The following is a 27,023-nucleotide window of genomic DNA, read 5'->3' on the forward strand; positions in this document are numbered from 1 at the left end:
GGAGATGTCCCCTAACGCACTGGTATGTTTACTTTTGTGCGATTTTAACAATACAGATTCTCTTTAACTTAAAGCTTTTTCACATTGCACTGCTATGGGGCCAGTTTAAAGAGAACCAGAGGTAGGATTTAATGATATTAGTGGGGCACAGAGGCTGGTTGTGCACACTTTTACCAGCCTCTGTTGCCCTATGGTGTGCCCCCAGGACCCATCTGCGCTCTGCTATCCCCAGCGCCGTGCTAGCGACACACAGCATGTCGCCAACAGGCTGTTTACCTGTGACTGTCTGTCAGCGCCGCTCCCCCGCCTCCTCTGTATCGGCGCTACCCGCCCACGTCCCTTCCCTCCAATCAGCAGAACTACTGAGCCTGCGCAGTACAGCCCGGAGGACGTCCGATGACATTGGAGTGCAGAAGAGCCTGACCTGGCAGCCGGCCAGGTCGGGTGCGCCACCGGAGAAGACCGGGAGCGGCGTCGAGGGCACCTTCTGCCTGCCACGGGCTGGAGGAAGCCCCAGGTAAGTGGATTTGGATTTTAATTTTTTTCAGAGAGTCCATGAACCTTCTTAAAGGGGAACTGAAGAGAGAGGTATATGGAGGCTGTCACGTTTATTTCCTGTTAATCAATACCAGTTCCCTGGCAGCCCTGCTGGTCTATTTCTCTGCAGTAGTATCTGATTAAAACCAGAAACAAGCATGCAGCTAGTCTTGTCAGATCGGACTTATAAGTCTGAACCACTGAAACACCTGATCTGCTGCATGCTTGTTCAGGGGCTATGGCTAATAGTATTAGAGGCAGAGGATCAGCAGGGCTGCCAGGCAACTGGTATTGTCTAAAAGGAAATAAACATGACAGCCTCCATATACCTCTCTCTTCAGATCCCCTTTAAGCTCTGCAAAAGATGTCAGTGCTATTGACATACAAATACAATATTAATTGCACTACTTCCCTAAAGTGTGCCCTTATAGGGTGAATGGCTAAGGAACTGCAGATTACAGGCAAACAGAGGGTTTTCTGTGCCTGTGTGAATGTGTAACCCCCCCCCCCCCCCACATAAATGTGCGGCAATATGATGCGGCTGATGTATTGTGGCTGCCCCTGCCAGAGCGGAATATGCAGTCATGTATTCTGGCTGGCCCCCGCCTGATGAATTCTGTGTCCCCCGCCCGCCACCGCGGTATATGCATATTTTGGGTGCACCTCCGCCAGACCGAAGCAGTATTCCTGTTGTCCCGCCGCCAGGCATATATAGAAAGCGGTACACAGCATTCACGCCGCCAGCTTCAGCTTGCCAGGAGCGGTCCCGTCTTTATGACATCCTGCACATCTAATGCGAGGTGCCCCTAGAGGATGTAAGAAAGCTTGCAACATGGATGGGTTAGTGAATGCTCTGCACTGCTTTGCTTATGCCCAGCGGTGAGGGACAGACGAAACACATGTACGGTAAATATCGATCTGGTCTGATGGGGGGCGGCAGCCAAAATACACATACCGCTCTGGCAGAGGGGAAAAGGAGGACACAGATTTCAGCAGGCGGTGGGCAGCTAAGTTACATGCCTGCATATTCTGCTCTGGCGGGAGGACACGGAAATTCAGCCGCATCATATTGCTGCAGATTTATGGCAGAAGGGACACTCGAGTGAACACATAAATGCTCTGCAAATGACGGGGACACTCGGGGGAGAAAGGATGGGGGTTTACTGTGGCTGTGACTCGCGTATAAGCCGAGACCCCCACTTTTGAGCCATTTTTTTTGTTCCAAAAACTCGCCTTATACTCGAGTATATACGCTATGTTGTATTGAGAGATAATTTAATTGCTCAATCTTCCTCAGTTCAGACTGTTCAATCAGTTTCTGTATCAGGTGATTCTGATAAAGCAGGTACTTCTGGTGTGCAAAGGGTGGAATCCTCTTCTTAAGAGGTAGCAGAGGCCTCATCAACTCAGAAGGAGGAGACACCTAAGATTCTCGTTAAAGGAAAATTTAAATTATCTCCTGATAGTACTGAGGATTTACTTAAAATCATTCGTACCACACTCGGGTTACCTATTGAAGCATCCAAGGAACTGTCTATTGAGGATGAAATGTAAATTGAGCAGCAACCAACTAATTTTCTGACTTTTCCTGTACACAAATCTATGTCTGATGTTATTTTACAGGAATGGAAAGAACCGAATAAAAAGCTGTTTCAATTAAAATCCTCAAAAAGGTGGTTTCCTTTTGATTATGCTGACTGTGATAAATGGACTAAATGCCCTAAGGTTAGACTAAAGGTGGCCATACACTGGTCGATTTGCCGTCAGATTCGACCAACAGATAGATCCCTCTCTGATCGAATCTGATCAGAGAGGGATCGTATGGCCACCTTTACTGCAAACAGATTGTGAATCGATTTCAGCCTGAAACCGATCACAATCTGTGGAGCTGCCGCTGCTGCCGATCCCCCCCCCCTCCTCATACATTACCTGCTCCGGGCGGCGCAAGTCCCCTGGTCCCCGCTGTCTTCTTCTCCGCTCCGGGCTCCAGACCGTTCCTGCAGCTACTGAACTTCCTGTCCAGGGAAATTTTAAACAGTAGAGGGCGCTCTACTGTTTAAACTTCCTGCCGGGACAGGAAGTTTTGTGTAGCTGCAGCCGGTCCGGAACCCAGCGCGGAAAGAAGACAGCAGGGACCAGGGGACTTGCGCCGGCCGTACCAGGTAATGTATAACCGCTGTATTGCGTCGGTCATCGGGCATTCGAACGCCGCTATCGACGCACTCCCGACCCGCCGGCGATCAAGAAAAATCTTCCACACGGACGGATCGACAGGAATCGACGGGAACGATCGATTTTGGACGGAAATTGATCGTTCTGTCAGCAGTGTGCGCGGCGATTTCACAGCCGATTCGATCACTGTGATCGAATCGGCCGTATATCGGCGGGAAAATCGTTAGGTGTATGGGCCCCTTTAGCTGTCTCTAAACTATCTAAGAATTCACCCATTCCATTTGAAGACACGGGAAATTTAAAAGATGTGTCTGATCGTAAAATGGAATCCCTCCTTAAGCGAGCCTGGGAAGCGGCGACAGCGGCGTCCCCTCCTATTTTAGCTGCCACGTGTACAGCTAGATGTCTGTCAATTTGGTTAACAGAGTTAGAGAACCATTTAAAAGCAGGTTCTCCTGTTTCTGATTTACTCAATTCTGTGTCTGTTCTCTCTCTTGCAGCTAATTTTCTTTGCAACGCGTCTAGTGAGGCGGTATGAATTGTGGCACGCACTTCAGGGTTAATCAACTCTACTCGACGCTTTTTATGGCTCAAAGGATGGGATGGTGACCTCACAGCTAAAAGTAAGTTGTGTTCACTGCCGTTTGAAGGCGGTCTCCTCTTTGGTCATGCCTTAGAGGAAGCCTTAACTAGAGCTGCTGAAAATAAACAAGTATTCCCTCTGAAAAAGAAAAGAGCATTTCAGAGGAAAGACTTTTGTTTATACAAAAATAATATGAAAGTAAAACTGATTCTGGTAAAAGGTGGCAAGTCCATAGTGGTGCAAAATCCAAGGGTTTTTTGTTTAAACCCAAAGCACAGGCTGCTTCCACTCAGCAATCCGAACAATGACTGTATGCAGGTGGGAAGGCAATTAAAAAAACGTTCTTCCAGCTTGCGAAAACATTTCCTCAAACAAATTTGTGTTGGGAATAGTCAGACGAGGGCTCAAATTGGAGTTCATCTCGAGACCCCCTCCCACTTTCAAAATTACAGCCCCACTTCAGACTCCAGTTACACAAACAGCTCTGGAAAATGCAGTTCTTTTACTGTTCGAAAAAGGGGTGGTCGAGGAAGTTCCAATCTCACAAAGGAGGAAGGGATTTTATTCCCCTCTATTCCTAGTCCCAAAACCAAACGGGGAGTTTCGGTTAGTTATCAACTTAAAGAGGAGCTGTTAGGTATAAGGTCTCAGAGAAAATAAACACATATATCAGTAGCTAAAGATTGGCTGTACTTACATTACATATGCATTTCACTGTCCACGTTTGGATTTCACAGAATTTGTATATAGTATATGCAGAGATAGATGCTCCTGACAGCTCATGGCAGGCTCCATGTTTTTCTGTCAAATGTGTCGTCATGTCCTGCCTGCTTCCTGATCACAGATAAGCTCCTACTTGAACAACACAGTGTGCAGTGAATATTAATGAGCCATGTGGCTAGGAACAATAGCTGACTCCTGCAGAGTACTCTGCCCCGAGATTTATCAGTGCTACACGCTGGACTGATTACAAGCTTCTGTAACGTCTCATTAGCAGCCGAGGGGAGGGCCCCAGAATGCTTTGCAGTTTAGTATGCGGCTTGCGTCTTTATGGGTCTATAACAGACTTGCTGATAAGCACACATCAAAGGTAACTGAGATTTTTATCTTCACTAATGGCTTTTGAGCTTCCTTCTAAACTGTTTAACACAGGAGAATAGAGGTTTAAATTAGCTTCTGCAGCCTGACAGTTACTCTTTAAAGGAATACTATTGATTCACATATTTTTTTCAATTGACACAGGAATTGTTTGGGAAGTGCTGCTAAGTACTGGTGTATACATTTTAGTAGCAACTTAATTGTTTACTGTTAGCAAAATACTTTCAATCTTTACTGAACTGACAGCTGACTGAGCCATGAGGAGAGGGGAAATTCCCCTCACACTTGATCAGTTAACTCTATGTGTAGCTCTGTGTGTGACAGAGAGAGAGCTCCTAACAGCTGCAGCTCCTGTGTCCTGTGTTTCTGACTGACGTGTCTGAAGATAGAAGAGGAAATGTAACGAATTGTCACAGCTTTTTCATACTGTTTTTGCTTTCAGAGTTTGATATGTTTGATATTTGCTTTCTGTAGTCTGATATGTAACTGTGGCTGTGCATTGAAGCAGACACCCCTTCTGCAATTGATTTGTCCCAATGTAGCTAAATCCTACCCTCAATAAATTACAGCTTTTGCTTCTGATATTTAACATGAAAAGTAGGAAAATGTTTACACAGCTACTTAGACATTATTTGCACACTGTCATTTTAGAACACTTGGGTATCGATAGTATTCCTTTAAGGAATTTAAAATTATTCATCCGGTACAAGCGTTTCAAAATGGAAACAATCTCTTCGACCATTCCTCTTCTGGACAAAGATTATTTTCTAGCATCAATCGATCTCATGGATGCCTACTATCATGTCCCTATCTTTCCAGGATATCAGAAGTTTCTCAGAGCTGCAATTTGGATCCAATCAAAGCTGGTTCACTTTCAGTTAAGGGCTCTGCCCTTTGGCCTCTCAGCAGCGCCTCGGGTATTCACCAAGGTGATGGTGGAGCTGTCTGCCTTTCTGAGACTCCAGCATGTCATTTTGATCCCCTACTTGGACGACATTCTAATTGCAGCACAAAGCAAGGAACTTCTGATGTCCCATCTTCAGATAACTCTGGCTGCCCTAAAAGATTTAGGTTGGATCCTAAACTACAAGAAGTAGTAGTATGTCTCAAACCTATTAGGCAAAATGTCAGCTTGTATTCCGGCAGTTCCGTGGGCACAAGCAAGGTCCAGAATACTCCAGATTTCCATTCTGTTACAATGGAATGGAAGTCAGGATTCATTGGACAGACAGTTCTGGGTCTCCAGCCAGGTGAAAAACTCAGTTGGTGGGTGGAAGCAGAGGCGGATTAAGGCTAAATGGGGCCCTAAGCAAAGTAACTGATTTGGGCCCCCCCCATCATGTCGTAATAGAATCAGAAGATGCAGCTGCACAGCAATATGCCGCACACACCGGGGCAGCCGAGCTACTGGTTGCTATGGGCAACAGCCCGCTTTCCTCTGTGGGTGCACAATGCAGGGAATAGCAGCGGCAAAATGCAGAGTGAGAGATGAATGGCTGGGACATTTGCACTCAGGGGCTGGGGCACCCCTGTGAAGAGGGCGCCAGATATCACAGCAGCAGCACTTTCCCCCTGCATCTCCAGCCTGGCAATAGCAGAAAGCTCAGGACACCGCCAAACCGGAAGCTGTTCCCCAGACAGAATTACATAACCACCCCCACCACCGAACAACCGATTTCCTCCCAAACTAGATAGTCACCATGCAGCCTCCATCCCAGTGAATACGATAGTCCAGCAGAGAAGGCAGCCGCAGCGGGGGAGAATGACAGCACCAGATGACTCACTTTCACCTATTGCGATCCAAGCAATAGAGGTCCCGTCATCTGGAGCCCATCTGTCTCCTCTAGAGTGCTGCCGCTCTGTTACTACTACTATTACTACTTCCTACTTCCTGTCTGATCTGAGTATCAGGAAGTTTAGAGCAAGCGGCTGCACTGTAGAAGAGACAGATGGGTTTCAGATGACGGGATCTCTATCGCTTGGATCATGGATAGGTGAGTGAGCGTTTGCCATCTGCTGCTATCATTTTTCTGCAGCTGTGGTTCTCTGTGGGAAGGGAGGGAGGAGTGGGCAGCGGCAGAGCGCACAGTAGCAGGAGGGAGGACCTAGGAGGAGAGCCTGGCTCTGAAGACAATCAGCAGCGCACGGCATCATTTGACAAGACAAGACAAATAACATTTAAAAGGCATAGGGTGGCGGTTTATATATCATTGGAAAGAGGAGAAAGAGAGCTTTAAAATGATATGCATTTTCCATAGTTACTGCACTGCTCAGAGTCCCTTTAACCATTATACCATCGAGCCACCGCTGACAGGATGGCGAGGGCTGGTTTATGTGCTGATAGGGCCCCTTTGACTCTGAATGGGGGCCCCAAGCGACTGCTTTTGTTGCCTGGTCGGTAATCCGGCCCTGGGTGGAAGTAAAAAAACCTGAGGAAAGGCGTACATTGGATTCAACAGCATCCTGTAGTTGTAACAACCGATGCAAGTCTATGGGGGTGGGGAGCCCACAGAAATTCCAATTTGGTTAAGGGTCAATAGATTTCAGTAGAGAGTGGGTTTTCCTCAAAGCACAGGGAGTTTCTTGCTGTATGGAAAGCAGTGAAGTTGATGGAATCAGCTCTGAGAGGCAAGCATGTTTTCATTCAGTCAGACAACAGAACCGCCATTGCGCATTTGAACAAGCAGGGCGGTACTCAAGAGTCCTCCATTAATCTCACTCTCGCATCAGATTTTTCTCTGGGCAGAGGAAAACCTCCTCTCTCTAAAAGCAGTACACTTGAGTGGCAAGGAGAACAGAGTTGCAGATTTCTCAGCAGACAAACTCTCCTATCAGGAGAATGGTGTCTCAACAAGAGGGTGTTCAGACAGATCTGTCAGTTCTGGGGTCTTCCAACAGTGGACCTATTCGCCACTTACAAAAACACGCTTCTACCTCGGTTTTTCTCCCTGGATCCAAGGGGTTACCCAGAGGCGATGGATGATTTCACACAGGACTGGCGTCTGGAGAGGGGCTTTGCATTCCCTCCCCTAAATCTGATACCTCGGGTCCTTCAGAAGGTGGTTCAGGATCAGGGAGATTTAATCTTAGTCGCTCCAGATTGGCCAAAACGAGCTTGGTATGCTCTTCTGTTTAAATTAGCGATAGGCCAGCCCTGGACTCTTCCTCTGCGAGAGGACCTTCTCTATCAAGGCGCAGTTTTTTATCCAGTTCCTGCCCAGCTCAAGCTGAAAGCTTGGAATTTGAAAGGAAAATTCTTCTGAACCAAGGCCTTTCAAATAGTGTTATTAGTACTCTACTTACTTCCCGAAAACCAGTCACTTCAGCCATTTACCACAGAGTGTGGAAAGTTTTTTGTAAATTTAATCAGAATTCTCCTGAGTTTATTACTAATTTTTCTATTCCAAATATTTTGTTTTTTTTTGCTGGCTGGGCTGGAGAAAGACCTCAAGTTGAGTACACTGAAGGTGCAACTAGCTGCGTTGGGAGCATACTTTAATGTTTCTTTTCCTTCTGACCTTTTAGTTAAACGGTTCTTAAAGGCTGCCAAGAGAAAGACAGTTTTGTCAAGACCAAAATTCCCCTCCTGGGACTTGAATACCGTTCTGAAGGCCCTGACGGGATTCCAGTTTGAGCCCTCGTCTGACTGTTCAATTAAAGATTTGACTCTTAAGACTTTATTTTTAGTTGCTATTACTACGGCTCATAGAATTGGAGAGATTCAAGCGATCAGTGTCAAATCGCCCTTCATGACAAAAATGAAGGATAGGATTTCATTTAAATTACCTCCTTGTTTTGTTCCAAAAGTAGTATCTACGTTTCATAAGGATCAGGAGATCCATTTACCTTCCTTTTGTTCCAATCCTTCAAATGAGAAGGAGAAAAAATGTCATACTTTACATGTTAGAAACATGGTTTTGCTTTATCTAGAAAGGACTAATGATTGGAGATTGGATGACAATATTTTCATACAATTTCAGGGGGCTAGGAAAGGTTACAAAGCCTCTAAAAGTACTTTTATCAATTGGTTAAAGTTATGCATCTCTAAAGCATATGAGTTATCAGATATGTCTGCACCATCCGGAATCAAAGCGCATTCCACTAGGGCAGTTTCCTCCTCCTGGGCTGAGAGGGCATCTGCGTCTGTTACTGAAATTTGTAATGCAGCCACTTGGTCTAACTACAACACGTCTATCAAACATTACCGGTTAGATCTTCAAAATATTAAACATTTCGCTTTTGGACGCAAAGTGCTTTCTGCCGTTGTCCCGCCCTGAGAGGGGAGTGATCTCGGGAATCTCATGGTCTCTGTCGTGGAGGATGAGTGGAAATATAAGCTTACTCTTACCGGTAAGATGAGTTCCACGAAATCCTCCACGACAGGCCTAAACCGCCCTGGTATGGTAAGTACGCTTCTATACTCCAAGTAATATGTAAGAACTGAGGGGTGGAAGTGGGAGTGTCCTTTTTAAATTGTTTGTGCTTCCTGTCCCTTGAATAGGCAAGGCAGCCTCATGGTCTTTGTCGTGGAGGATTTTGTGGAACTCATCTTACCGGTAAGAGTAAGCTTATATTTTCTCATGTAAAAGGGGGTATCCGCTACTGATTGGGATGAAGTTCAATTCTTGGTCACGGTTTCTCTTTAACCACATCAGTTTTTCAGCATACAGTGTGAAAGAGGCCTAACACTATAGCACAGATGAAGAATGTAGCTGTTGAAGGAAACCCTGCAGCTGCCAATGGGGATCCTTCAGGTCTAGAGACCCAGGTGCGGTTCAGAAATGCCGCATGTTACATCTGTAACCTGCCTAAATATGGCTGTGGTGCAGCACTGCTGGTAATGACTCCCAGTGTGCCAAGTCCTGGGTCATGACTGGGTGAGCCACTATCTAACCCTCCAGGTCCCCCTTGCCCCCCACATCTGGTGCAGGACTGCTGGTATTGACTCTGCACACAAAGAGCCTTCAGATGTAGGGCTATGAATGGGTGAGACATTGTCTTCTCCAGATCCTTTTTGCCCCCCTCCCCCCCCCCCCCCCCACACACACACACTAAATAGCACTATTGGTAATAATGATGAGGTTATGGATTGGATGGGTGGGCCACTATTCTACTGGGTCCTCCATGTCCCCCACTGGCATGGCCGGATTTGAGGAAAGGCCATGGCCTAGGGCACCAGGAGGTGAGGGGTGAGAAGTGGGCTGGCACACTTAAGAAGGTAAACTGCCAAGCATGTAAACCACAGCGGTCACAGACCCGGTCCATGGCCTCCCTGCTTCCATAGGGCAGAGCAGTTGAGCAGAGCACATGATGGGGAAGCACAGGACAGGGCAGCATAGGACGAGGGTGCTCAAGATCAGGGGAGACACAGTGGGCAGGGTGGGGTTGACAGTGGACCTTGGGAGGTAAAATGTACAAATCCGGCCCTGACCACTGGCAGCACAGTACTGCCAGTGGCTGGGCGGGCCTCTCTGTCCTTGTCCAGGTCCCATTGCTTCACTATATGTGTTGCAGCTATCCTCCAAATTTTCAAGAAATAAGAGAAGTGGGTGGTTAAGGATGTTGTCGGGGGTGGCGCAGATGGCTGGAGCTGCTGGAGATAATGTTAGCACAGTGTCAGGGTCTTGGTGATCCCAGGACTGGTGGGATACACCCCGCAAGGGTCGATGGGCTTTGCTACTAGGGACCACTAGGTTGTAGCCCTCAGAAAAAACAGGAGCGCCAAGACAGGGTCTATTCGACTGACTTCTGTCTGGGCCAACATAGAGCAGGATGGTGGACAGGATGGGCAGGAAGCAGGAGGACAGAAAGTGGAGTGGAGCTGGCAAGGAGCAGGATGACAGACTGTGGATGCAATTGGCAGGGACCAGGATGGTGGACTGCAGACTGTACTGGCAGGGACCAGGATGGTGGACTGCAGACTGTACTGGCAGGGACCAGGATGGTGGACTGCAGACTGTACTGGCAGGGACCAGGATGGTGGATTGCAGACTGTACTGGCAGGGACCAGGATGGTGGACTGCAGACTGTACTGGCAGGGATCAGGATGGGGGACTGCAGACTATACTGGCAGGGACCTGGGTGGTGGACTGCAGACTGTACTGGCAGGGACCAGGATGGTGGACTGCAGACTATACTGGCAGGGACCTGGGTGGTGGACTGCATACTGTACTGGCAGGGACCATGGTGGTGGACTGCAGACTATACTGGCAGGGACCTGGTTGGTGGACTGCAGACTACACTGGCAGGGACCATGGTGGTGGACTGCAGATTGTACTGGCAGGGGCCAGGATGCGGGACTGCAGACTGGACTGGCAGGGACCAGGATGAGGGACTGCAGACTGGACTGGGAGAGCAGGCTGACAGAACAATCTGTGCACAGGACTGGTAAAGCAGACTGGACAGACTGTGAACTGGACTGGCCAGTACTGACTGGACTGTGGACTGGCAAGTAACTAAAGACAGACAGATTGGCAGGGGAACAGCAAGGAAACATAGTGCAGCTGTAAAAGGCAAGTAGGCATGCGGCACATCCTGACATGCTCAGTAGTCAGTACACATCGGAATAAGTGAGAGACAGAGGTGTCCACTGCTGGGCCTGCAAGAGGAGCTACATTCCCGTGGTGGCAGCTTAACTAAGAGGGGTACCAGTTCCACTGGTGCTTCTGTGGGAGCTGTCGCAGACATTTAAATGATGTTATTTCCTCAGGGGGAATTGCAGTTGTCATAGTAAACGCTGCTTTTCTCCTGCCCCATTGGAAACATGTACTCTTCCACAGTCTGTCGGGAAGTGACTTTCCTGACAGTAAAAATTAGGTGATATAAATTTACTGTTTTGATTTTATTAGTTCTAATAATTATTATTATTTTTTTCTTTCATAGGTTTATAATTATACACAGTCATTATTTATAACTTTTTTTTTTATAAATGAATCATAGTGCCCCTTTAAATACACCATTAGCAATGAAGACATGCTTATCTTCAGCAGTACTCTCCAAAAAATATAAAGTTGAAAACCATTTAAAGGAATTTGTTTCAATGATCTAAGTATATGACTTGCTTTGTAGTTCAAACATACCACTTCCTCAGAGGCAGTTAAACCTTTTATTAGAAAGTTTGCTAGGCAGCTGGCAGAAGTAGATCATATCCAGTACCACTGTGATCAGAACATAATTAAAACCCAAAGCAGCAATAAATTACAAATAGTGTTGGCTCATATGTGTCTGTTCATCATAATACAAAAATTACTTCCACAATGCATCCACAGTGGGTGGAATAGTTTTTGTTTTTAAAAAGATGCAGCCTGAGAGGCCAAAGATCACAGCCATCCAACGTTGGCTTTAGACCTTGTCCCTTGTGTACAGAGCTCTCTCTGGATTCTCTGAATCTATTCATGATATTATGTACCCTACAAGGTGAATCCTCCAAACTCTTTGCAGTGGTGCCCATACATTACTATCCACTGCCAAACGAGATCCTCTAATCTTTGCGGCCACACTCCCTTTCATTTAAGAATGAGGCTGCACTGCATGGGCACCAGTGAGTTTGCGCCTGTGTAGTTGTACAGAGCCTCATGCATGGATAAAAAGCCTAATGCTACTGCGCAGGTGGGGGCAGTACTTTACGCTTGCCCAGTACAGCCGTGCTTGTACCTGGAGGGGAGCACGGCTGTGAGCAGTCTTTGGCATTAATGTTGAAGATTGTTTAGAAGGTCTCAGGGCAGCCCAGGATAGGTGTAGGAAGATCATGGAAGTCTCTGAACCATCCTTTATCTATTTTTTTTCACCCTGACTACAGGTACCTTTAAAGTGAATCTGAACCAAGTAAAATTATTTAAAATAAACACATGATGTACCTCCAAATCAATATTACATACTTACCTCACCGCCAGTACCTTTCAGGAGCTCGCCATTTTCTTCTAACAACAATTCCTTCCAGTTCTGACAAGATCTAGTCAGACTTGTCTCTCAGGAAGCTGAAAGCCTTAGAGCCATTTTTCACTATATCAGTTGCTATCAGTCATAACTAAAAGGACAACCGATGTGCAAGGTACTGTCCATGTTTCCTATGGCTGAAGCGTTATTATTGGTTAACAGAGAGCTGACCCAGAAGCTGTTACAGGGTCATCGCCATTTTTAAAATGGAGGACAGATAATTCCATTGATCACAGTGGACAAAAAGGACGCGGGAGAGGAGAAAGAGATTGATGAGTAGACAACGCAGGAGGTAAGTATGACGTGTGTATGTTTATTTTGACTTTTATTTTTCAGTTCAGGTTTGCTTTAATGACTTGTATATTCCCCTCTTCATCCTCTCTAAAGGTGACCACTAATGATCCAATTTCTTGGGAAGAATCGTTCAAGCGATGAGATAATTCTGGTCAGATGTGATCGGATTGGTTGTAAATTTTCTCAATTGGTGGACACAATTAATTACGAACAATTGAAAAAAAAGTTGTCTGAAGGAATTTTCGTTGAACCAAATTTTGGATTATCTTGTTGGTTGTGATTGGTAGGTACTTGAGATTAGCTCCTTGATGATGTAGTGAATGATGTATTACGATATTTCACTTCCAGTCAGAATTATCTGACCACTCAAACAATTTTTCACTAGAAATTGGATTGTTAGTGGGTACCTTTAAGTGACCTTTGCAAACCAAAAACATTCATACTTATGTGCGTATTTTATCAATGTGCACCCTCCAGTCAGTCTTTGAACTGCTGGATTTTGGTAGAGCGCAGAACAGGGACAAGGTCCTCCAGCACCCAAGGCTGAGACACCAAAGTGCGCCCCTCCATCCCTCCCACCCCAGCCGTCACACACTGATTATTAGACTTATGCCTGGAATACACGGGTCGATCCGGCGGCCGATTAGCTCGTACGCGTGAATCGATTACCGCTCGTCCCAGCCGGCGCTCCTTATCAGCCGCTCGATTCCCTGCCATTGTCTGTCGGGGGGGATCAAGCGAGCGGGGGTCGAGCAGCTTGATCGGACCAGCTGAATATTATCAGCTGGCCGGATCAGCTGCTCGATACACGGTACAGAAACGTACCGTGTATCCCCAGCATAAGAGGTGCCCCAGGGCCCCAAACACCGTTATCTCTAGTTATCTGGCTTGCGGTCACTGCCATGTATCCCCTTTTCTTATTTCTCTCTGCTTCAAACACAATAGGGGAATGATAGCTGAGTGAGTTGTGCGCCCCCTCTTACACTGCGCCCCGAGGCTGGAGCCTGTCTTGCCTCTGCCTCGGCCCTGCTTCTACAGATATCACCCACAGTAATGTCTGGGCTTTTGCATGCACAATATGGGAAACACAGCTAATTACAGAAGAATAATTGTGTAACATTTAGTTTCACCTTTCAGCACAGTTACGCAATGAACTTCCCACAAAAAAATAAATAAATGTAAAATGTAAAACTGCACCCTGGAATTGAAACTCAGGGTTTTTAAAATGATGTCTTTACGACCCATGGTGCACACCAATGCCCCCAAATAAGGTTGTGTGTTTTGCCAAATTTGCATAGACTTTCAGAAGACGTAGATGATCTCATACTGAGCCGATAAAATGCTGAACCTATGTGTACTGCCTGTTTGCATTTACGTTTTGGGCTTAACCACTTCCTTTTAGCATCACAAAGTGTAAGAACAGCATCAGATGGACAAATACTTCTCACCACTGTCTCGGGTAAATCAGGAGGGTTTTTCTTTCAATCACTCTACCAGCTTCTTTGAATGCCTTGTCTTATCGGTTTCTAGCAATGCATTTTAAAACCAATGTATAATAAGAAACAGAAAAAAAGCAACTTCTTCTTACTTGACATGAAAGAAATCCCAACTGCCTGTCATACTGATTCTCTGTCTTCAAAGCAAACCTAAAGTATAAAAAAAACTGATGAGATGAATAGTTGTACTGTGTATATAGACATTTCTAAATGACTTTTTCTAAAAAATACCATATTTATATTTTGAATCATAATTCTTATTTTGGTTTTTAAAATCTAGGTTTGACGCTTTGACTGTCTCACATGCATGTTTTTTTAGCTCCCACATAGACTTATTGAACTTTTGTATTTGATCCTAGCACTCAGAAGTGTTTTTCTCAGCACAGAGCCAGTGTTTTGGTCTTTGCAAAGTATATAATGACACAAGGCCCCAGGGACCTTTCTCTCTCCATTAAGGGGTCCCAGATTCCTGTATGTTTGGGTTCTGTCTACTGAGCTGGTTGCAGGGCAGTCATTCCAGAAGTTTGGTGAGAGGGATATTTTTACCATGCCTGGGCACCAGAGCCGGGACAAGGTCCTCCAGCACACAAGGCAGAGACCCCAAAGTGTGCCACTCTATCACTCCCACCCCAGACGTCACACACTGATTGCAGAGGCACCCCAGGGCCCCCAGCACCTTAATCTCTAGTTATCAGGCTTGCACTCACTGCTAAGTATCCCCTTTTCTTATTTCTCTCTGCTTCAAACGCAATAGGGGAATGATAGCTGAGTGAGTTGCGTGCCCGCTCCTACACTGCGCCCTGAGGCTGGAGCCTCTCTTGTCTCTGCCTCGGCCCAGCCCTGCTGGGCACTGCTTGGGCCCTACAGGTCTAGAACACCCTCACCCAGCCTGTCCCCATTGTTCAACATGCTCTCTCCCAGCTCACTGTCACTATGGCTGGGGTGCACTGTTATTGCCAACTCCCCCCACTTCCTCCATGATTGGACAGCAGGGAGAAGAAGACCAGGAGATGCTGCTCAATTAAGAGGGTGGATGCTGCTGGGCAAGTGAGTGGTACTGAGGAGGATGTAACATTGCTGGGACATTTAGGTGTATGTGGTCAACCTACCTCAATATGTAGGCTAGCTGAATGTAAAAGTAAAATAAAAAAACTTATGTAGTAAAACTCCATGCCTGGGGCAATTAATAAGCTTTTGGTTTTATGTATTACCTCTATGCTGTTGACATCTGTTTCTAGGCCCCTGACCACACTACACTATTATCTTGAGTCCTTGACTGTCTGTCAGCTGTCTCTACATTCGTGTGATGCCGTTTCCTCAAATTCAACATGAGCAAAATGGAGATTGTGATATTTATTGATCATAAATGTAAAGAACACCCCAATATCCTCAACTCCTTAAGCCTGATTCACATCTGCTAAATGAGCCACCGGATCCGGATGGCTCAGTCCGTGGCCCGGTTCAGAAATGAAAACGGATCTGATCAATGATTGATCGGATCCGTTTTCACTCAGCAAATACATACCTAATCTTCATGGGCAGCGGGCGGTAGAGGCTTTCTCTTCTTCCGCTGTGATTACACAGCGCGTCATGTGACTAGTCACATGACGCGTCATGTAGTCATATGACATGGAAGAAGACTGAAGCCTCTACCGCCGGCTCCTACGGAAGATTAGGTATGTATAAACCCTCCCTAGCCCACCTGCCCGGCTGCTGCACCATCCCCTCACCCTCCCATCGCTCAGGATCGTGTCGGCCCATGCACCCATCCCCAGTGGAACGGTCCGTTTCTTCACTAGTGTGAAGAAACGTTCCGTCTCCCATTGCCCCCAGTGCTGCTGCATGTTTGTCTGGATCCGTTCCGGAAAATTAGGGCCTACAGCAATTTTTAGGTCCAGGGACCTGAACGTACGGAACGTATCCGTACCAGCGGACGCATGTGAATGGATCCATAGGTTAACATAGGATCCTTTCACATCCGTTCCGTTTGTACAGTATACGTTTCGGTTACGTTCCGGAAAAAAACTGTGAACTGGGCCTAAAGCTTGCTGTCTGGGAGTAACTCTGGACTCTGAGCTCATTTAAACCACATACTAACACACTGACAACCTCTTGCTACGTCCATTTCAGACATATCTCCATTGTCCCTTCCTTCATCAAGAGGCTACTAAAATTCTTGTACATGCTCTAATCATAACCTGTCTTAACTACGGTAACACCCTACTCTGGAGTCTATCAAAAAACATCACCACTCCAGTCTCTACTGAATTCTGCTGTATGTCTCATCCACTCTCCTCCATCTCCTCTGATGCTGCCCCTCTCTACCAATCTCTCCACTGGCAGCCAATAACCCAAAGGATCCAGTTCAAACTCCTCACACTATCATACAAATCTCTACATAAGTTGTCACCTCCATCATTCCTCCCAGAACCTTCGCTCCTCCCATAAGACCCCTCCTGTCCTGTCCTCTTGCTTGGTCACCGCCTCTCAATCCTGCATCCAGGTTTTCTCACGAGCATTACCCCTCCTTTGACACTCTCTCCCAAGGCCTTTCCATTATACTCCAAGCCTGTCAACCTTTAAACATACTCCTGAAACGCACCATTTCAGACAAGTTTATAATTTGTTAGATGGTTAGCATTGGAGGCTAACTACTCGCTAACCCATGTGTCTTCTCACCTCATCCACTAACCCCTTTGTTTCCTCCCCCTAATGTCTCCTTCCCACTACCCTCTACATTGTAGGCTCAAAAGGACAGGAACCTCCTCCTAGTGTTTCTTGTTATGCTGTACTTTATCATATGAACAGGTCTAAGAATTGGTGATGTCTCAAACCCCACAAGCTATGCATGCATTGTCCTGATTGTACAGTGTTTTGAACTTCTAATGTATCTATGTACTCCACTATCTGTTTTGTACTATGTAAAACACTACGTAAGATTCATAGTAAAAAAAGCAACACCCATCTCTAAAGACTGCACTAGGGTAGAGAAGAAGTATGTACAACAAGGGCACCAGCCTATGTGGGAGTGTGCTGGAGCTCTGGGTCTGGAACAGTAACCGGTCATGATGCAAAATTCAATGGGGTCATGCTGCCTATTTATGTTATTTGTGGATCATGTTGCCTAATTATGCTATTTGGGAGTCATGCTGCCTAAATATGTTATTTGGAGTCATGGTGCTTATATACGTTATCTAAGAGACTTGCTGCCTAAATTTTATTTGGGGGTTATCCTACCTAATTGCTATTGGGGAGTCACGCTGCCTATTTATGGTGTTTAGGGGACATACTGATGCCCCTTATTTAAATAATTTGGGGGATATGTTACTTATTTTATTTGTGGGACATCTTAATCCAACCTGTGGATGAAAAATGCATTGTGATCGGTCATGCCCAGGCATCGGGGGTCATTAAGGATGCTCGAGCAAGACTGATGTCTGCTGTACACACATAACGATTGTCGGCTGAAACGGTCTTTATCTGCCATTTTGGCAGACAGTTATCGCATGTGTGTACGTACCTTTTGTTATAGTATATGGAGAACATGCCGCCAAAAGCCGAGTACACCCAAACCAGTATATAAACAGCTAAATTCTTATGGAAACTGAACTAAAACAATAAACAGTTGTGTTATTGGTTGTTGAGCAGTCGGGCCTACTGTGTATATTGATCAGTCATGCACACAATGCACCACCTGCATGTGCAAACAGACCAATGTAATGTGTTGTCAAGAACTGGAACTGGTGAAATCACTAGGAACAAAAGATCGGTTAGAAAATCCATTATGCACGTGTGTCAATAGCTTTGGCATTCCAGACTCATCGACTATGACTGATTGGTGACAAACTGCTGGGTACTACTGCAGTTATTTATATATTGTTTCTGTAGTTCTATAGGTGCTAAGCAAACAATACATTCACAGATCCACTTTTCCAATAGAGGTCTGTACCCACTACGCGATTTTTGTAGCGGACAGCCATTTTTTGAGCGACGAGCGTTTGTTTCTGCAACCTCGCGACATGGGTACAGGCGCACGGTTACACGGATGTTGCTTAGCGACGTGCGGGAATAACAACCATCACTGTGGATCAGATCTTTAAGATCCCGGATGACTCCAACGCAAAGTACTACGGTCACTTGAACTCTCGTTCACGCCCGTCGTGTGTCATCCCTTGACGTCGCATATGCCCGCCGCCTGGAATATGGATCGGGGAGCGCTTATCGAGGGATGTCACTGGGATCCATCTTGCTGGGTCGCGAGGTGATTCTTCAGCTCTAGAAACACGATCCCAATCACAATCTCCCTTCTCTCACGATTACGATTCCGCTGATGGGTGTACAATACGTTTGCGGTACGTTTGCGTTTTCCGATAGGAGAAGAAAAAGAGCTGGTAAATATCTTAAATTGCCGGATCATGAAAAAAAAATATGGCATAGCAATTATTGTGCTCTCCTATACTTTGTATTGGAACTCAAGTGCACGCAAAACACAGCAGGCATGATGATTGCGACTGGGAAAAAATTGCATCACACATCGCAACAGTGAAAACATCCCCGCACAGTTTCCACCAGTTCCTTAAAGTGATACTGTAGGGGGGTCAGGGGAAAATGAGTTGAACTTACCTGGGGCTTCTAATGGTCCCCCGCAGGCATCCTGTGCCCGCACAGCCACTCACCAATGCTCCGGCTCCGCCTCCAGTTCACTTCTGGAATTTCAGACTTTAAAGTCTAAAAACCACTGCGCCTGCGTTGCCATGTCCTCGATCCCACTGATGTCACCAGGAGTGTACTACACAGGCGCAGGCCATACTGGGCCTGCGCAGTATGCTCCTGGTGACATCAGCGGGTAAGTTCAACTCATTTTCCCCAGACCCCCCTACAATATTCCTTTAAGTATCTAGTGTTTCGCAATTTGCAAGCGATCGGAATCATAAGCAAAACGCTGCTAGTGGAAAGGGGCCTTATAAAAGGTGGCAGGTGTAATGTGCACAATAGTTACAGCGCTGCCTGGCTTTTTATGCATTTTTCTGCTGAATACTGTGAACACTGCAGGTGTCACAACCAGCTTTTCAGAAATGATTCTGGGTTGTTCTGGATGAATCCATTCTTTGGCTGCTTTTCTTTTATAACTGTGATATTTATGTTCCCTAATACTGTACAATTCTTCCAAGATGACTACTATGCAGCTATTTTTGTACATGTTTTAATGATCCAATAAAGTGATTTCAGATAAAAGAGCTGTGCTGGATCATCTTGGAAGAATTGCTTGATATACCCTGTGGGTACACGGGTGGATCCGCTGCACGCCAGTCCCCTGCATCGCTTAAAACAACTCATCAATCTCTTTCTCTCCTGCGTCCTGTTCATCCACTGTGATCAATGGAATTCTCTGTCCTCCATTTTGAAAATGGCCATTACCCATAACAGCTTCCTGGTCAGCACACTGCTAAACTGTAATATCGCCCACTTGAGCCATAGGGAAACATGGACATTACCTTGCACATTCAGTTGTAACTGATATGTAACTGACAGCAACTGGTACATTTTAGTTCTGTCAAAATATTGTCAGAACTGGAAGGGATTACTGTAAGAAGAAAATGGTGAGCTTCTGAGAGGAACTGACTTTGAGGTTAGTATGTAATATTAATTTGCTGCTACATCATGTGTTAAATTTAAATTATTTTACTCAGTTCAGGTTCCCTTTAAGTGAGGTCTCATACACCTTTTTGGTTACCCTAATACAGTACAGGTCTACATGACATTGTTGAAATCATTTATCATTAGTGAATTTATGAAGGTACCGTCAGTCAATCCTCAATCTTGTTCCCTTAGAAGATATTTGTTAAATATAAAACATAACGATCTCTAATATGACTGCATAGATGTCGACATATGGCAGCATGTTTATAAATGTTTCACTATTGTTGAAATACAGAGAATTAAAAAAAACTGAGAATTAAAAAAAACAATACTGGCATTCAGTCGTTCTACCTTACACATAAGAATGGCTTTAAGCTAAGAGTGAGATTCGTGGTGGCAATAAACAGCACTTTAAATGACTGTTCCTCTTTATGACGTGCATATCTAAGACAACATGTTCATTTTGGGAATGATTTGGACACATATGCATTCTTTTAGAGACATGGGACCACCTTACGTTACAATTTTCTCCTGCTTTTTACAAAGTACGATTTACCTCTTGAAAAGCCCTCTTTCCTGCAATCCCATCTCAGGGCTCCAGTGCCTCCCACTGTGCTTTGTGTTTTTAAACCTGAACAGAAGCTGGAAGATCAGTGGGTCACTTGTACATAATGATCCACTGGGGGAGGGGACGACAACACAGAGTTCCAAGTCATTCATTTAGTTCTCCACTCAGCTGTGTGCCCATGGGGGATTTCCATGAGAAAGTCAACTGGATCTTTCCCAGTTAAAACCAAAACAAGAATGGAGAGATCCCTATTGCCGATACAGCAATCCTGTTCTGTAGTTAGGTATTTTTAACCCATGGTAATTTTTAATTTTGCCTAATAAACTATAAATCCACTTGACTTTGTCGCAGGTTACCATCATTTCATTTATAGAAGTAAGCAGAGAAGATCTTGCTTGTTCAGGTTCTATGGCTATACGTATTATAGGCACAGGATCAGCAGGCTAGCCAGGCAACTGGTATTGCTTAACCAATTTCGGACCGACGCAGTACAAATCTACGTCGGGCGGGTGGAGCTGCGGTTCTGATTGGACGTAAGCTCTACGTCCCATTCACCGCACGTCCCCGCCCATTTCCGCCGCTCTCGCCGCTTTCTATCCGCTCGCCCTGCCGCCTCTATGACGGCAGAGCACTGTGAGCCGGGCAGGAGCCGTTTTCATTGGCTCCTGGCCCTATCATTACTATAAGCCAATCCCATTGGCTTACATTGAGTGACAGGGTCAGGAGCCAATGAAAGCAGCTCCTGACCAGCGCACAACGCTCTGCTGTCATAGAGACAGCAGAGAGGGCAGCCTGCGGCGGGGACAGAGCGGCGTGACCGGCGGATTTTTGGGGCGATTCGTCGGCATGCAGCGTTTTAGTGTACCAGCAGCCTCTGGTCCTTAAAGCGGTATCGTCACCATAAAAATCAAATTTCAACAGCAACTGGTCTGAGTGTATTAAGTGATAAAGATGCTAATCCCGCATTCAAAACTTTCAAAACTTTTTCTGCTGTTATGATTTGGAGTTATCACAGGAGCACTGGCCCTTTAGTAGTCAGCGCCAAATAATTGCATGCTGGGGGTTCTTTTTATCTACAATCTATTCCTCCTCTTCCCTTTATTTCCCAGCCAGCTTCTTATCTGAAACCTAATCCCCTACTCACTTGTGTTTACAAGCAAGGCTGAGGCGACTCAGCGATTGGAGAAGACAAGAAAAAAAGTAAAGGGCAGAAATGACATCACGAGTTAGCCTTAACTGTGGGCAAAAGACATGGCCCCCACCAGGAACAGAATTCTCGTCATTTACTATATAACATTGAAATCAAAACGTGGACAGTACTTATATATGTGTTATGTAAGTAGATCAAGTATTTATCTACTTACATATGTGTTTTTTTTTTCCCTGGCATAGTATGGCTGATCCTACTGCTTTAAGGGGGCAGAGGCTGCTGGTACCGAAGTGGTTAATGTGAATCTGAAGCCTAAATAAAACAAACAAACAAACAAACAAAAAACCATACTTACCAATGGAGAGGGAAGGCTCTGGGTCTTTTACAGCCTTCCCGCTCCTCTCCTTATCCTCTAGTTCCCCCGCAGGCTCCTGCATTCAAATCTCCCGCCGCCGGAGACTTTGGCAGTCTTTGGGAGCCCGAGTGCTCTCGAAGACTTCTGAAGCCCACCCGCAGCGAAACAGAGCAGTCTCCGACCAATCGGTCGGAGACTGCTAACGGGGGATCCAGCAATGGAACGCAGGCACCATAGGAGGAACTATGGCTTTTAGGCTTCAGACTCCCTTTAAAAGGACAAACACATGGCTGCCTCCATTTGCATCTCACTTCAGTTGTCCTTTAGATTACAGGATACTTGTTAAATATAGAACGCTACAAAAATCAATGGACTCTGATATGACTGCATATATGTCTTCATATGGCAGTGCTCCCATCCATGAAATAGTGCAGCTGCATTGCACAGGTGCACTAAGAGCCTCTGCAATATTATGGAGCAACTTGTGCATGGAGGTAAAATCCGCGCATCAGCGGCTACACAAGCGGCTCCATCCTGCGCAGTGCAGCCACGCTTGTTCACAGACGGGAGCTCGGCAACGTGAACCTATTTGACAAGCCCTTGCTGAATAGGGTCAGAGGGTCCCAGCACTGGGACGGTGAGCTTGAGGGGAACCTTTTTCTCCAATTTTGCTTTCGGGTACTTTAACGACCCTTCCCCTCCAGTCTCTCCAGCAGAAGTTGGTGGTAGTGGGATATACCTTATGTAAGTATTCTGGATTCTATTCCAACCAAACAGGATTTTATATTAATAAAGTTTTATAAAGCTGAATACTCAACGCAGGACGAGGAAGATAGATCCAGTGACATCTCCCTGACGTCAAGCGTCCCATGATCCATCTCCTGGCTGCGATGTCACACAAAGTTACAAACCGGAAATCAAACAATCCAATACTTTGCTGAGTCGTCAGGGATCTTAAAGGGACACTTAAGTCAGGAATAAAAAATAAGTTTTACTTTCCTGGGTCTTCTACCAGCCCCCTGCAGTCATCCTGTGCCCTTGCAGTCACTCATGGGGCCTCCGGTCCCCCTCCACCAGCTAGTTTAGTTTTCGTTGACAGACCCGACAGGCCTGGCCACGCGGAATTTTCTTTGTGTTCCTGTCCGCAATAGCGTCCTGCGTCTGTGCAGGTCGCTATTGAGGACGGGAACATGAAGAAGGATATGCGTGGCCAGGCCTGCGCAGGTGCAGAAAACCCGCTGACTCCCTGTCAGCGAACACAAAACTAGCTGGCGGTGGGGGACCAGAGGCTGCATGAGTGACTGCGAGGGCACGGGATGGCTGCAGGGGGCTGGTAGAAGCCCCAGGCAAGTAAAACTGATTTTTTCATTCCTGACTTAAGTTTCCCTTTAACGATCCTATCGACTGTTGCGGTCGTTATCGCCGTACAAAGCTAAAGGACATCCGCATGAGTGCGCACCTGTACCCACGGCGTGAGATTACAGAAACAATCGTGGACGGTCATCGGAAAATTGCGCCATGGGTACTCAGCTTAAGAAAAGAAGGCTGATGAAAATATATGAAATGAAGGCTGAAACAACAAAATGTTAGAAAAGAAGCCAGTGTACCTGTGGGAAAAAGTGCCCAGGAAAAATACTCACCTTGGAAGAGGGAGGCCTCTGGATAATACAGAGACCACTCCCCCCACTAATCCAGCGCTGTGAACCCCCAACCCTCTTACTCCGTGTGCAAACTGTGCAGAAGCAAGGCAGTCTGTGCCTGGACAGTAGCATAGAGCCACAGGAGAAACATTCAGAGGGGGTCCCAGGTAGCAGCAGTCTGGAGGAGGACGTGGGAAACTAATGGAGGGTCTACCAAGGTAAGGAGATGACTTTTTTTTTAAAGAGGAACTGAAGAGAGGTATATGGAGGCTGCCATGTTTATTTCTTTTTGAGCAATATCAGTTGCCTGGCAGCCCTGCTGATCCTCTGCCTCTAACACTATTAGCCATAGCCCCTGAACAAGCATGCAGCAGATCAAGTGTTTCAGACTTTAAAGTCAGACCTGACAAGACTAGCTGCATGCTAGTTTCTGGTGTTATTCAGATATTACTGCAGAGAAATAGACCAGAAGGGCTGCCAGGCAACTGGTATTGATTAAAGGGAAATAAATATGGCAGCCTCCGGTATACCTCATACTTCAGTTCCCCTTTAAATCACATGTTTGCTTTTTAAAGAAGAAACAGATGAAAATGCAAGAAGAAGATAGATGTGTACAGAAGAACAAGAAGAAAGAAAGCTACAGAACAGAAGACAGAAGTTTATATAATAGATGATAGAAAGAGGGCAACAAAATAAAAAAGTACTTCAATACAGCTTTCACGGTTGGCTTTTATTAAAAATAAACTCTTACTCAAGCCTTTATTATAAATATGTAGGGGTTCATAAATGACCCCATTTTCATGGGTGGAGGGAATTGAACGGACATCTGGGGATCACTTATTATTACAGGGAACCCTCAGATTCCAACGCAAATACCCTCCCAAGACCTATTGCCATATATCAGTGAGAGTCCCCCCTCCCCTGTAAAAGATTTATTGCCTAAAAAATATTCAAGACAAAAACATGCACAGTACTTGAAAGAGCTGTAGTTTTTTTTCAAAACGATGAATGTGAACAAGGTAATGCATCAAATGTGGGCTTTCAGTGCTAAATACATTTTCACATTACAGAAATGCATGAGAATGCTTGTAATGTGAATAAGGAGCAAAGGTACATTTTAGCCCTGCTATTGTCCAATAACATCTGCTGTACTCATCCAATGTCCATTGAAAGCCTCTGCTCTTCCTCACCTCCTCTGCTTTCCAATCACAGAGGAGGAGATGAGGAGAAGGAGGAGCTGCAAGGAGATTATTCTGCAGTCACAACACTGGCCTAGTGTAGCAGGGTGGGATTGCTAAACAAGTGACAAATGGCCCATACTCACGAGGGACTTTTGTCGCCTCAACACGCGGCGCGCGCGTGTTGCGGCGACAGGTCGCCCGTAAGTATGGGCCGTCGCGCGCGCGCGCGCGCACCCCGAACTGTCGCCCGTCGCTCATGTCGCCATGCGACTGAAAGTTTCAATCGCATGGCGACAGTCGCCGCCGCACCTCCCCCGCAACTGTCGCTAGTCCGCGTGAGTACGCGGACTAGCGACAGCAACCTCCATTGTGGTAAATGGAGCTTCCGGCGGGGGGAAGAGGAACGTCGGCGACAGCTTCCGTCTCGCCGCTCGTCCCTCTTCCGCGTGTGTACGCGGAGGGACCTGGCGAGGAGCTGTCGCCGGCCTGTCGCCCACACGCTCACGTGTGCTGGCGACAGGCCACTTCTGCAGCCCGTGAGTACGGGCCATTACTCCCCTGCTGCATGTAATGGCCCGTACTCACGGGCTGCAGAAGTGGCCTGTCGCCAGCACACGTGAGCGTGTGGGCGACAGGCCGGCGACAGCTCCTCGCCAGGTCCCTCCGCGTACACACGCGGAAGAGGGACCAGCGGCGAGACGGAAGCTGTCGCCGACGTTCCTCCTCCCCCCGCCGGAAGCTCCATTTACCACAATGGAGGTTGCTGTCGCTAGTCCGCGTACTCACGCGGACTAGCGACAGTTGCGGGGGAGGTGCGGCGGCGACTGTCGCCATGCGATTGAAACTTTTGGCGCGCGCACCCCGAACTGTCGCCCGTCGCTCATGTCGCCATGCGATTGAAAGTTTCAATCGCATGGCGACAGTCGCCGCCGCACCTCCCCCGCAACTGTCGCTAGTCCGCGTGAGTACGCGGACTAGCGACAGCAACCTCCATTGTGGTAAATGGAGCTTCCGGCGGGGGGAGGAGGAACGTCGGCGACAGCTTCCGTCTCGCCGCTGGTCCCTCTTCCGCGTGTGTACGTCACGTGTGCTGGCGACAGGCCACTTCTGCAGCCCGTGAGTACGGGCCATTTCAATCGCATGGCGACATGAGCGACGGGCGACAGTTCGGGGTGCGCGCGCGCGCGACGGCCCATACTCACGGGCGACCTGTCGCCGCAACACGCGCGCGCCGCGTGTTGAGGCGACAAAAGTCCCTCGTGAGTATGGGCCATTAGTCCCTAGCAGATACAAGTCACCCCCAGATACAAAGCGCTAATGCTCCCACACAGGCATCAGCCAGTGGTGTAGCTAAGGCACTATGGGGCCCTGCATTGCCCCAACCAACCCCCCCAGGTTCCTATACATAGGAGTTGATACAGAGCAACAAAACCTCGCCCGGGCAGCTGCAGTGCAAAAAACGGATGGGCAACAGTTTGTTAATGATTACCACTATTTAAAGCATCTGTAGAAATGATCATTACCAGCACAGGACCGATAAAGCGCAAATATTGCGGTTGATGAAGGGCCCCGGTGCGGTTGCTACCACTGCACCCCCTATTGCTACGCCATTGGCCTCAGCAGGGTCAGAGGACCCAACAGAGCAGTCCATTCACAGAAGTAATTTGTGAGGCCCCTAAATAATGAGGAGGCCTGGGGACAGTTTCCCATTTTCTCCTCTGTATTGTTAAATTACAGTATATATAGAATGATTGTAATGTATTGATCATTTACCTTAATGACTGATCAAAGGTTTCTGGCTCTCCGTTTCAAAAAACGATCCTATCTAAGGATCAATGGTTCGATAAAACAATCCCATCTGAGTGATCACCTGAAGTGAGAGGGATATGGAGGCTGCCATATTTATTTATATTGTTGTAGTTCGTATCCGGGTTTCAGCACCATTTGCAGGGGACAGAGAGATGGAGTTGCTCTTCACGTAAGTCCGATGTGCCCGCCTTCCGGTCTAGAAGGAGGAAACATTGAAGTCACGAGAAGCACAACATGGAGCGCAACTCTGTGACTCTCTCCACTCATAATTGTGTTGAGTGGCTGTACACAGCGTTATCTGCAAACAACAACCCTATACAGATAAACGCATGTTTAGCTGAGCTTCAGGAGTGGATGAATAACAACTGGCTAAAACTTAATGCTGACAATACTGAGGCTCTTGTTATCGAAGGTCAGGGCTGAACAGCAAAGCAGCCCCAGTCTCAACCAACACAGCTAAGGATAGGGAGCTCAGACCTGAACAACTCAGAATGTGTGCGCAGCCTGGGAGTACTGATTGATGGGAAATTAAGCTTCAGGAATCAAATCTCAATTGTTGTGAAAC

General features: G+C 46.6%; 1 protein-coding gene and 1 long non-coding RNA gene across 2 annotated transcripts in view; one reads left to right on the forward strand and one right to left on the reverse strand.

Annotated features, from left to right (window-relative positions):
* Positions 1 to 14,262, reverse strand: part of NSD2 (nuclear receptor binding SET domain protein 2) — a 125,115-nt gene extending 110,853 nt beyond the window's left edge. The window contains exon 1 of the mRNA XM_068276164.1: positions 14,208 to 14,262. The gene's annotated coding sequence lies outside the window, so the exon portion shown is untranslated. The remainder of the gene's footprint in view (positions 1 to 14,207) is intronic.
* Positions 1,354 to 24,132, forward strand: LOC137563571 (uncharacterized). Its single transcript, XR_011030382.1, has 3 exons — positions 1,354 to 1,443; positions 3,210 to 3,332; positions 24,044 to 24,132. It is a non-coding gene; the product is annotated as an uncharacterized lncRNA (long non-coding RNA).
* Positions 24,133 to 27,023: the final 2,891 nt, after the last annotated feature.

The sequence above is a fragment of the Hyperolius riggenbachi genome, chromosome 1 (genome assembly GCF_040937935.1).
Source record: "Hyperolius riggenbachi isolate aHypRig1 chromosome 1, aHypRig1.pri, whole genome shotgun sequence".
NCBI classification, from domain to species: Eukaryota; Metazoa; Chordata; class Amphibia; order Anura; family Hyperoliidae; genus Hyperolius; species Hyperolius riggenbachi.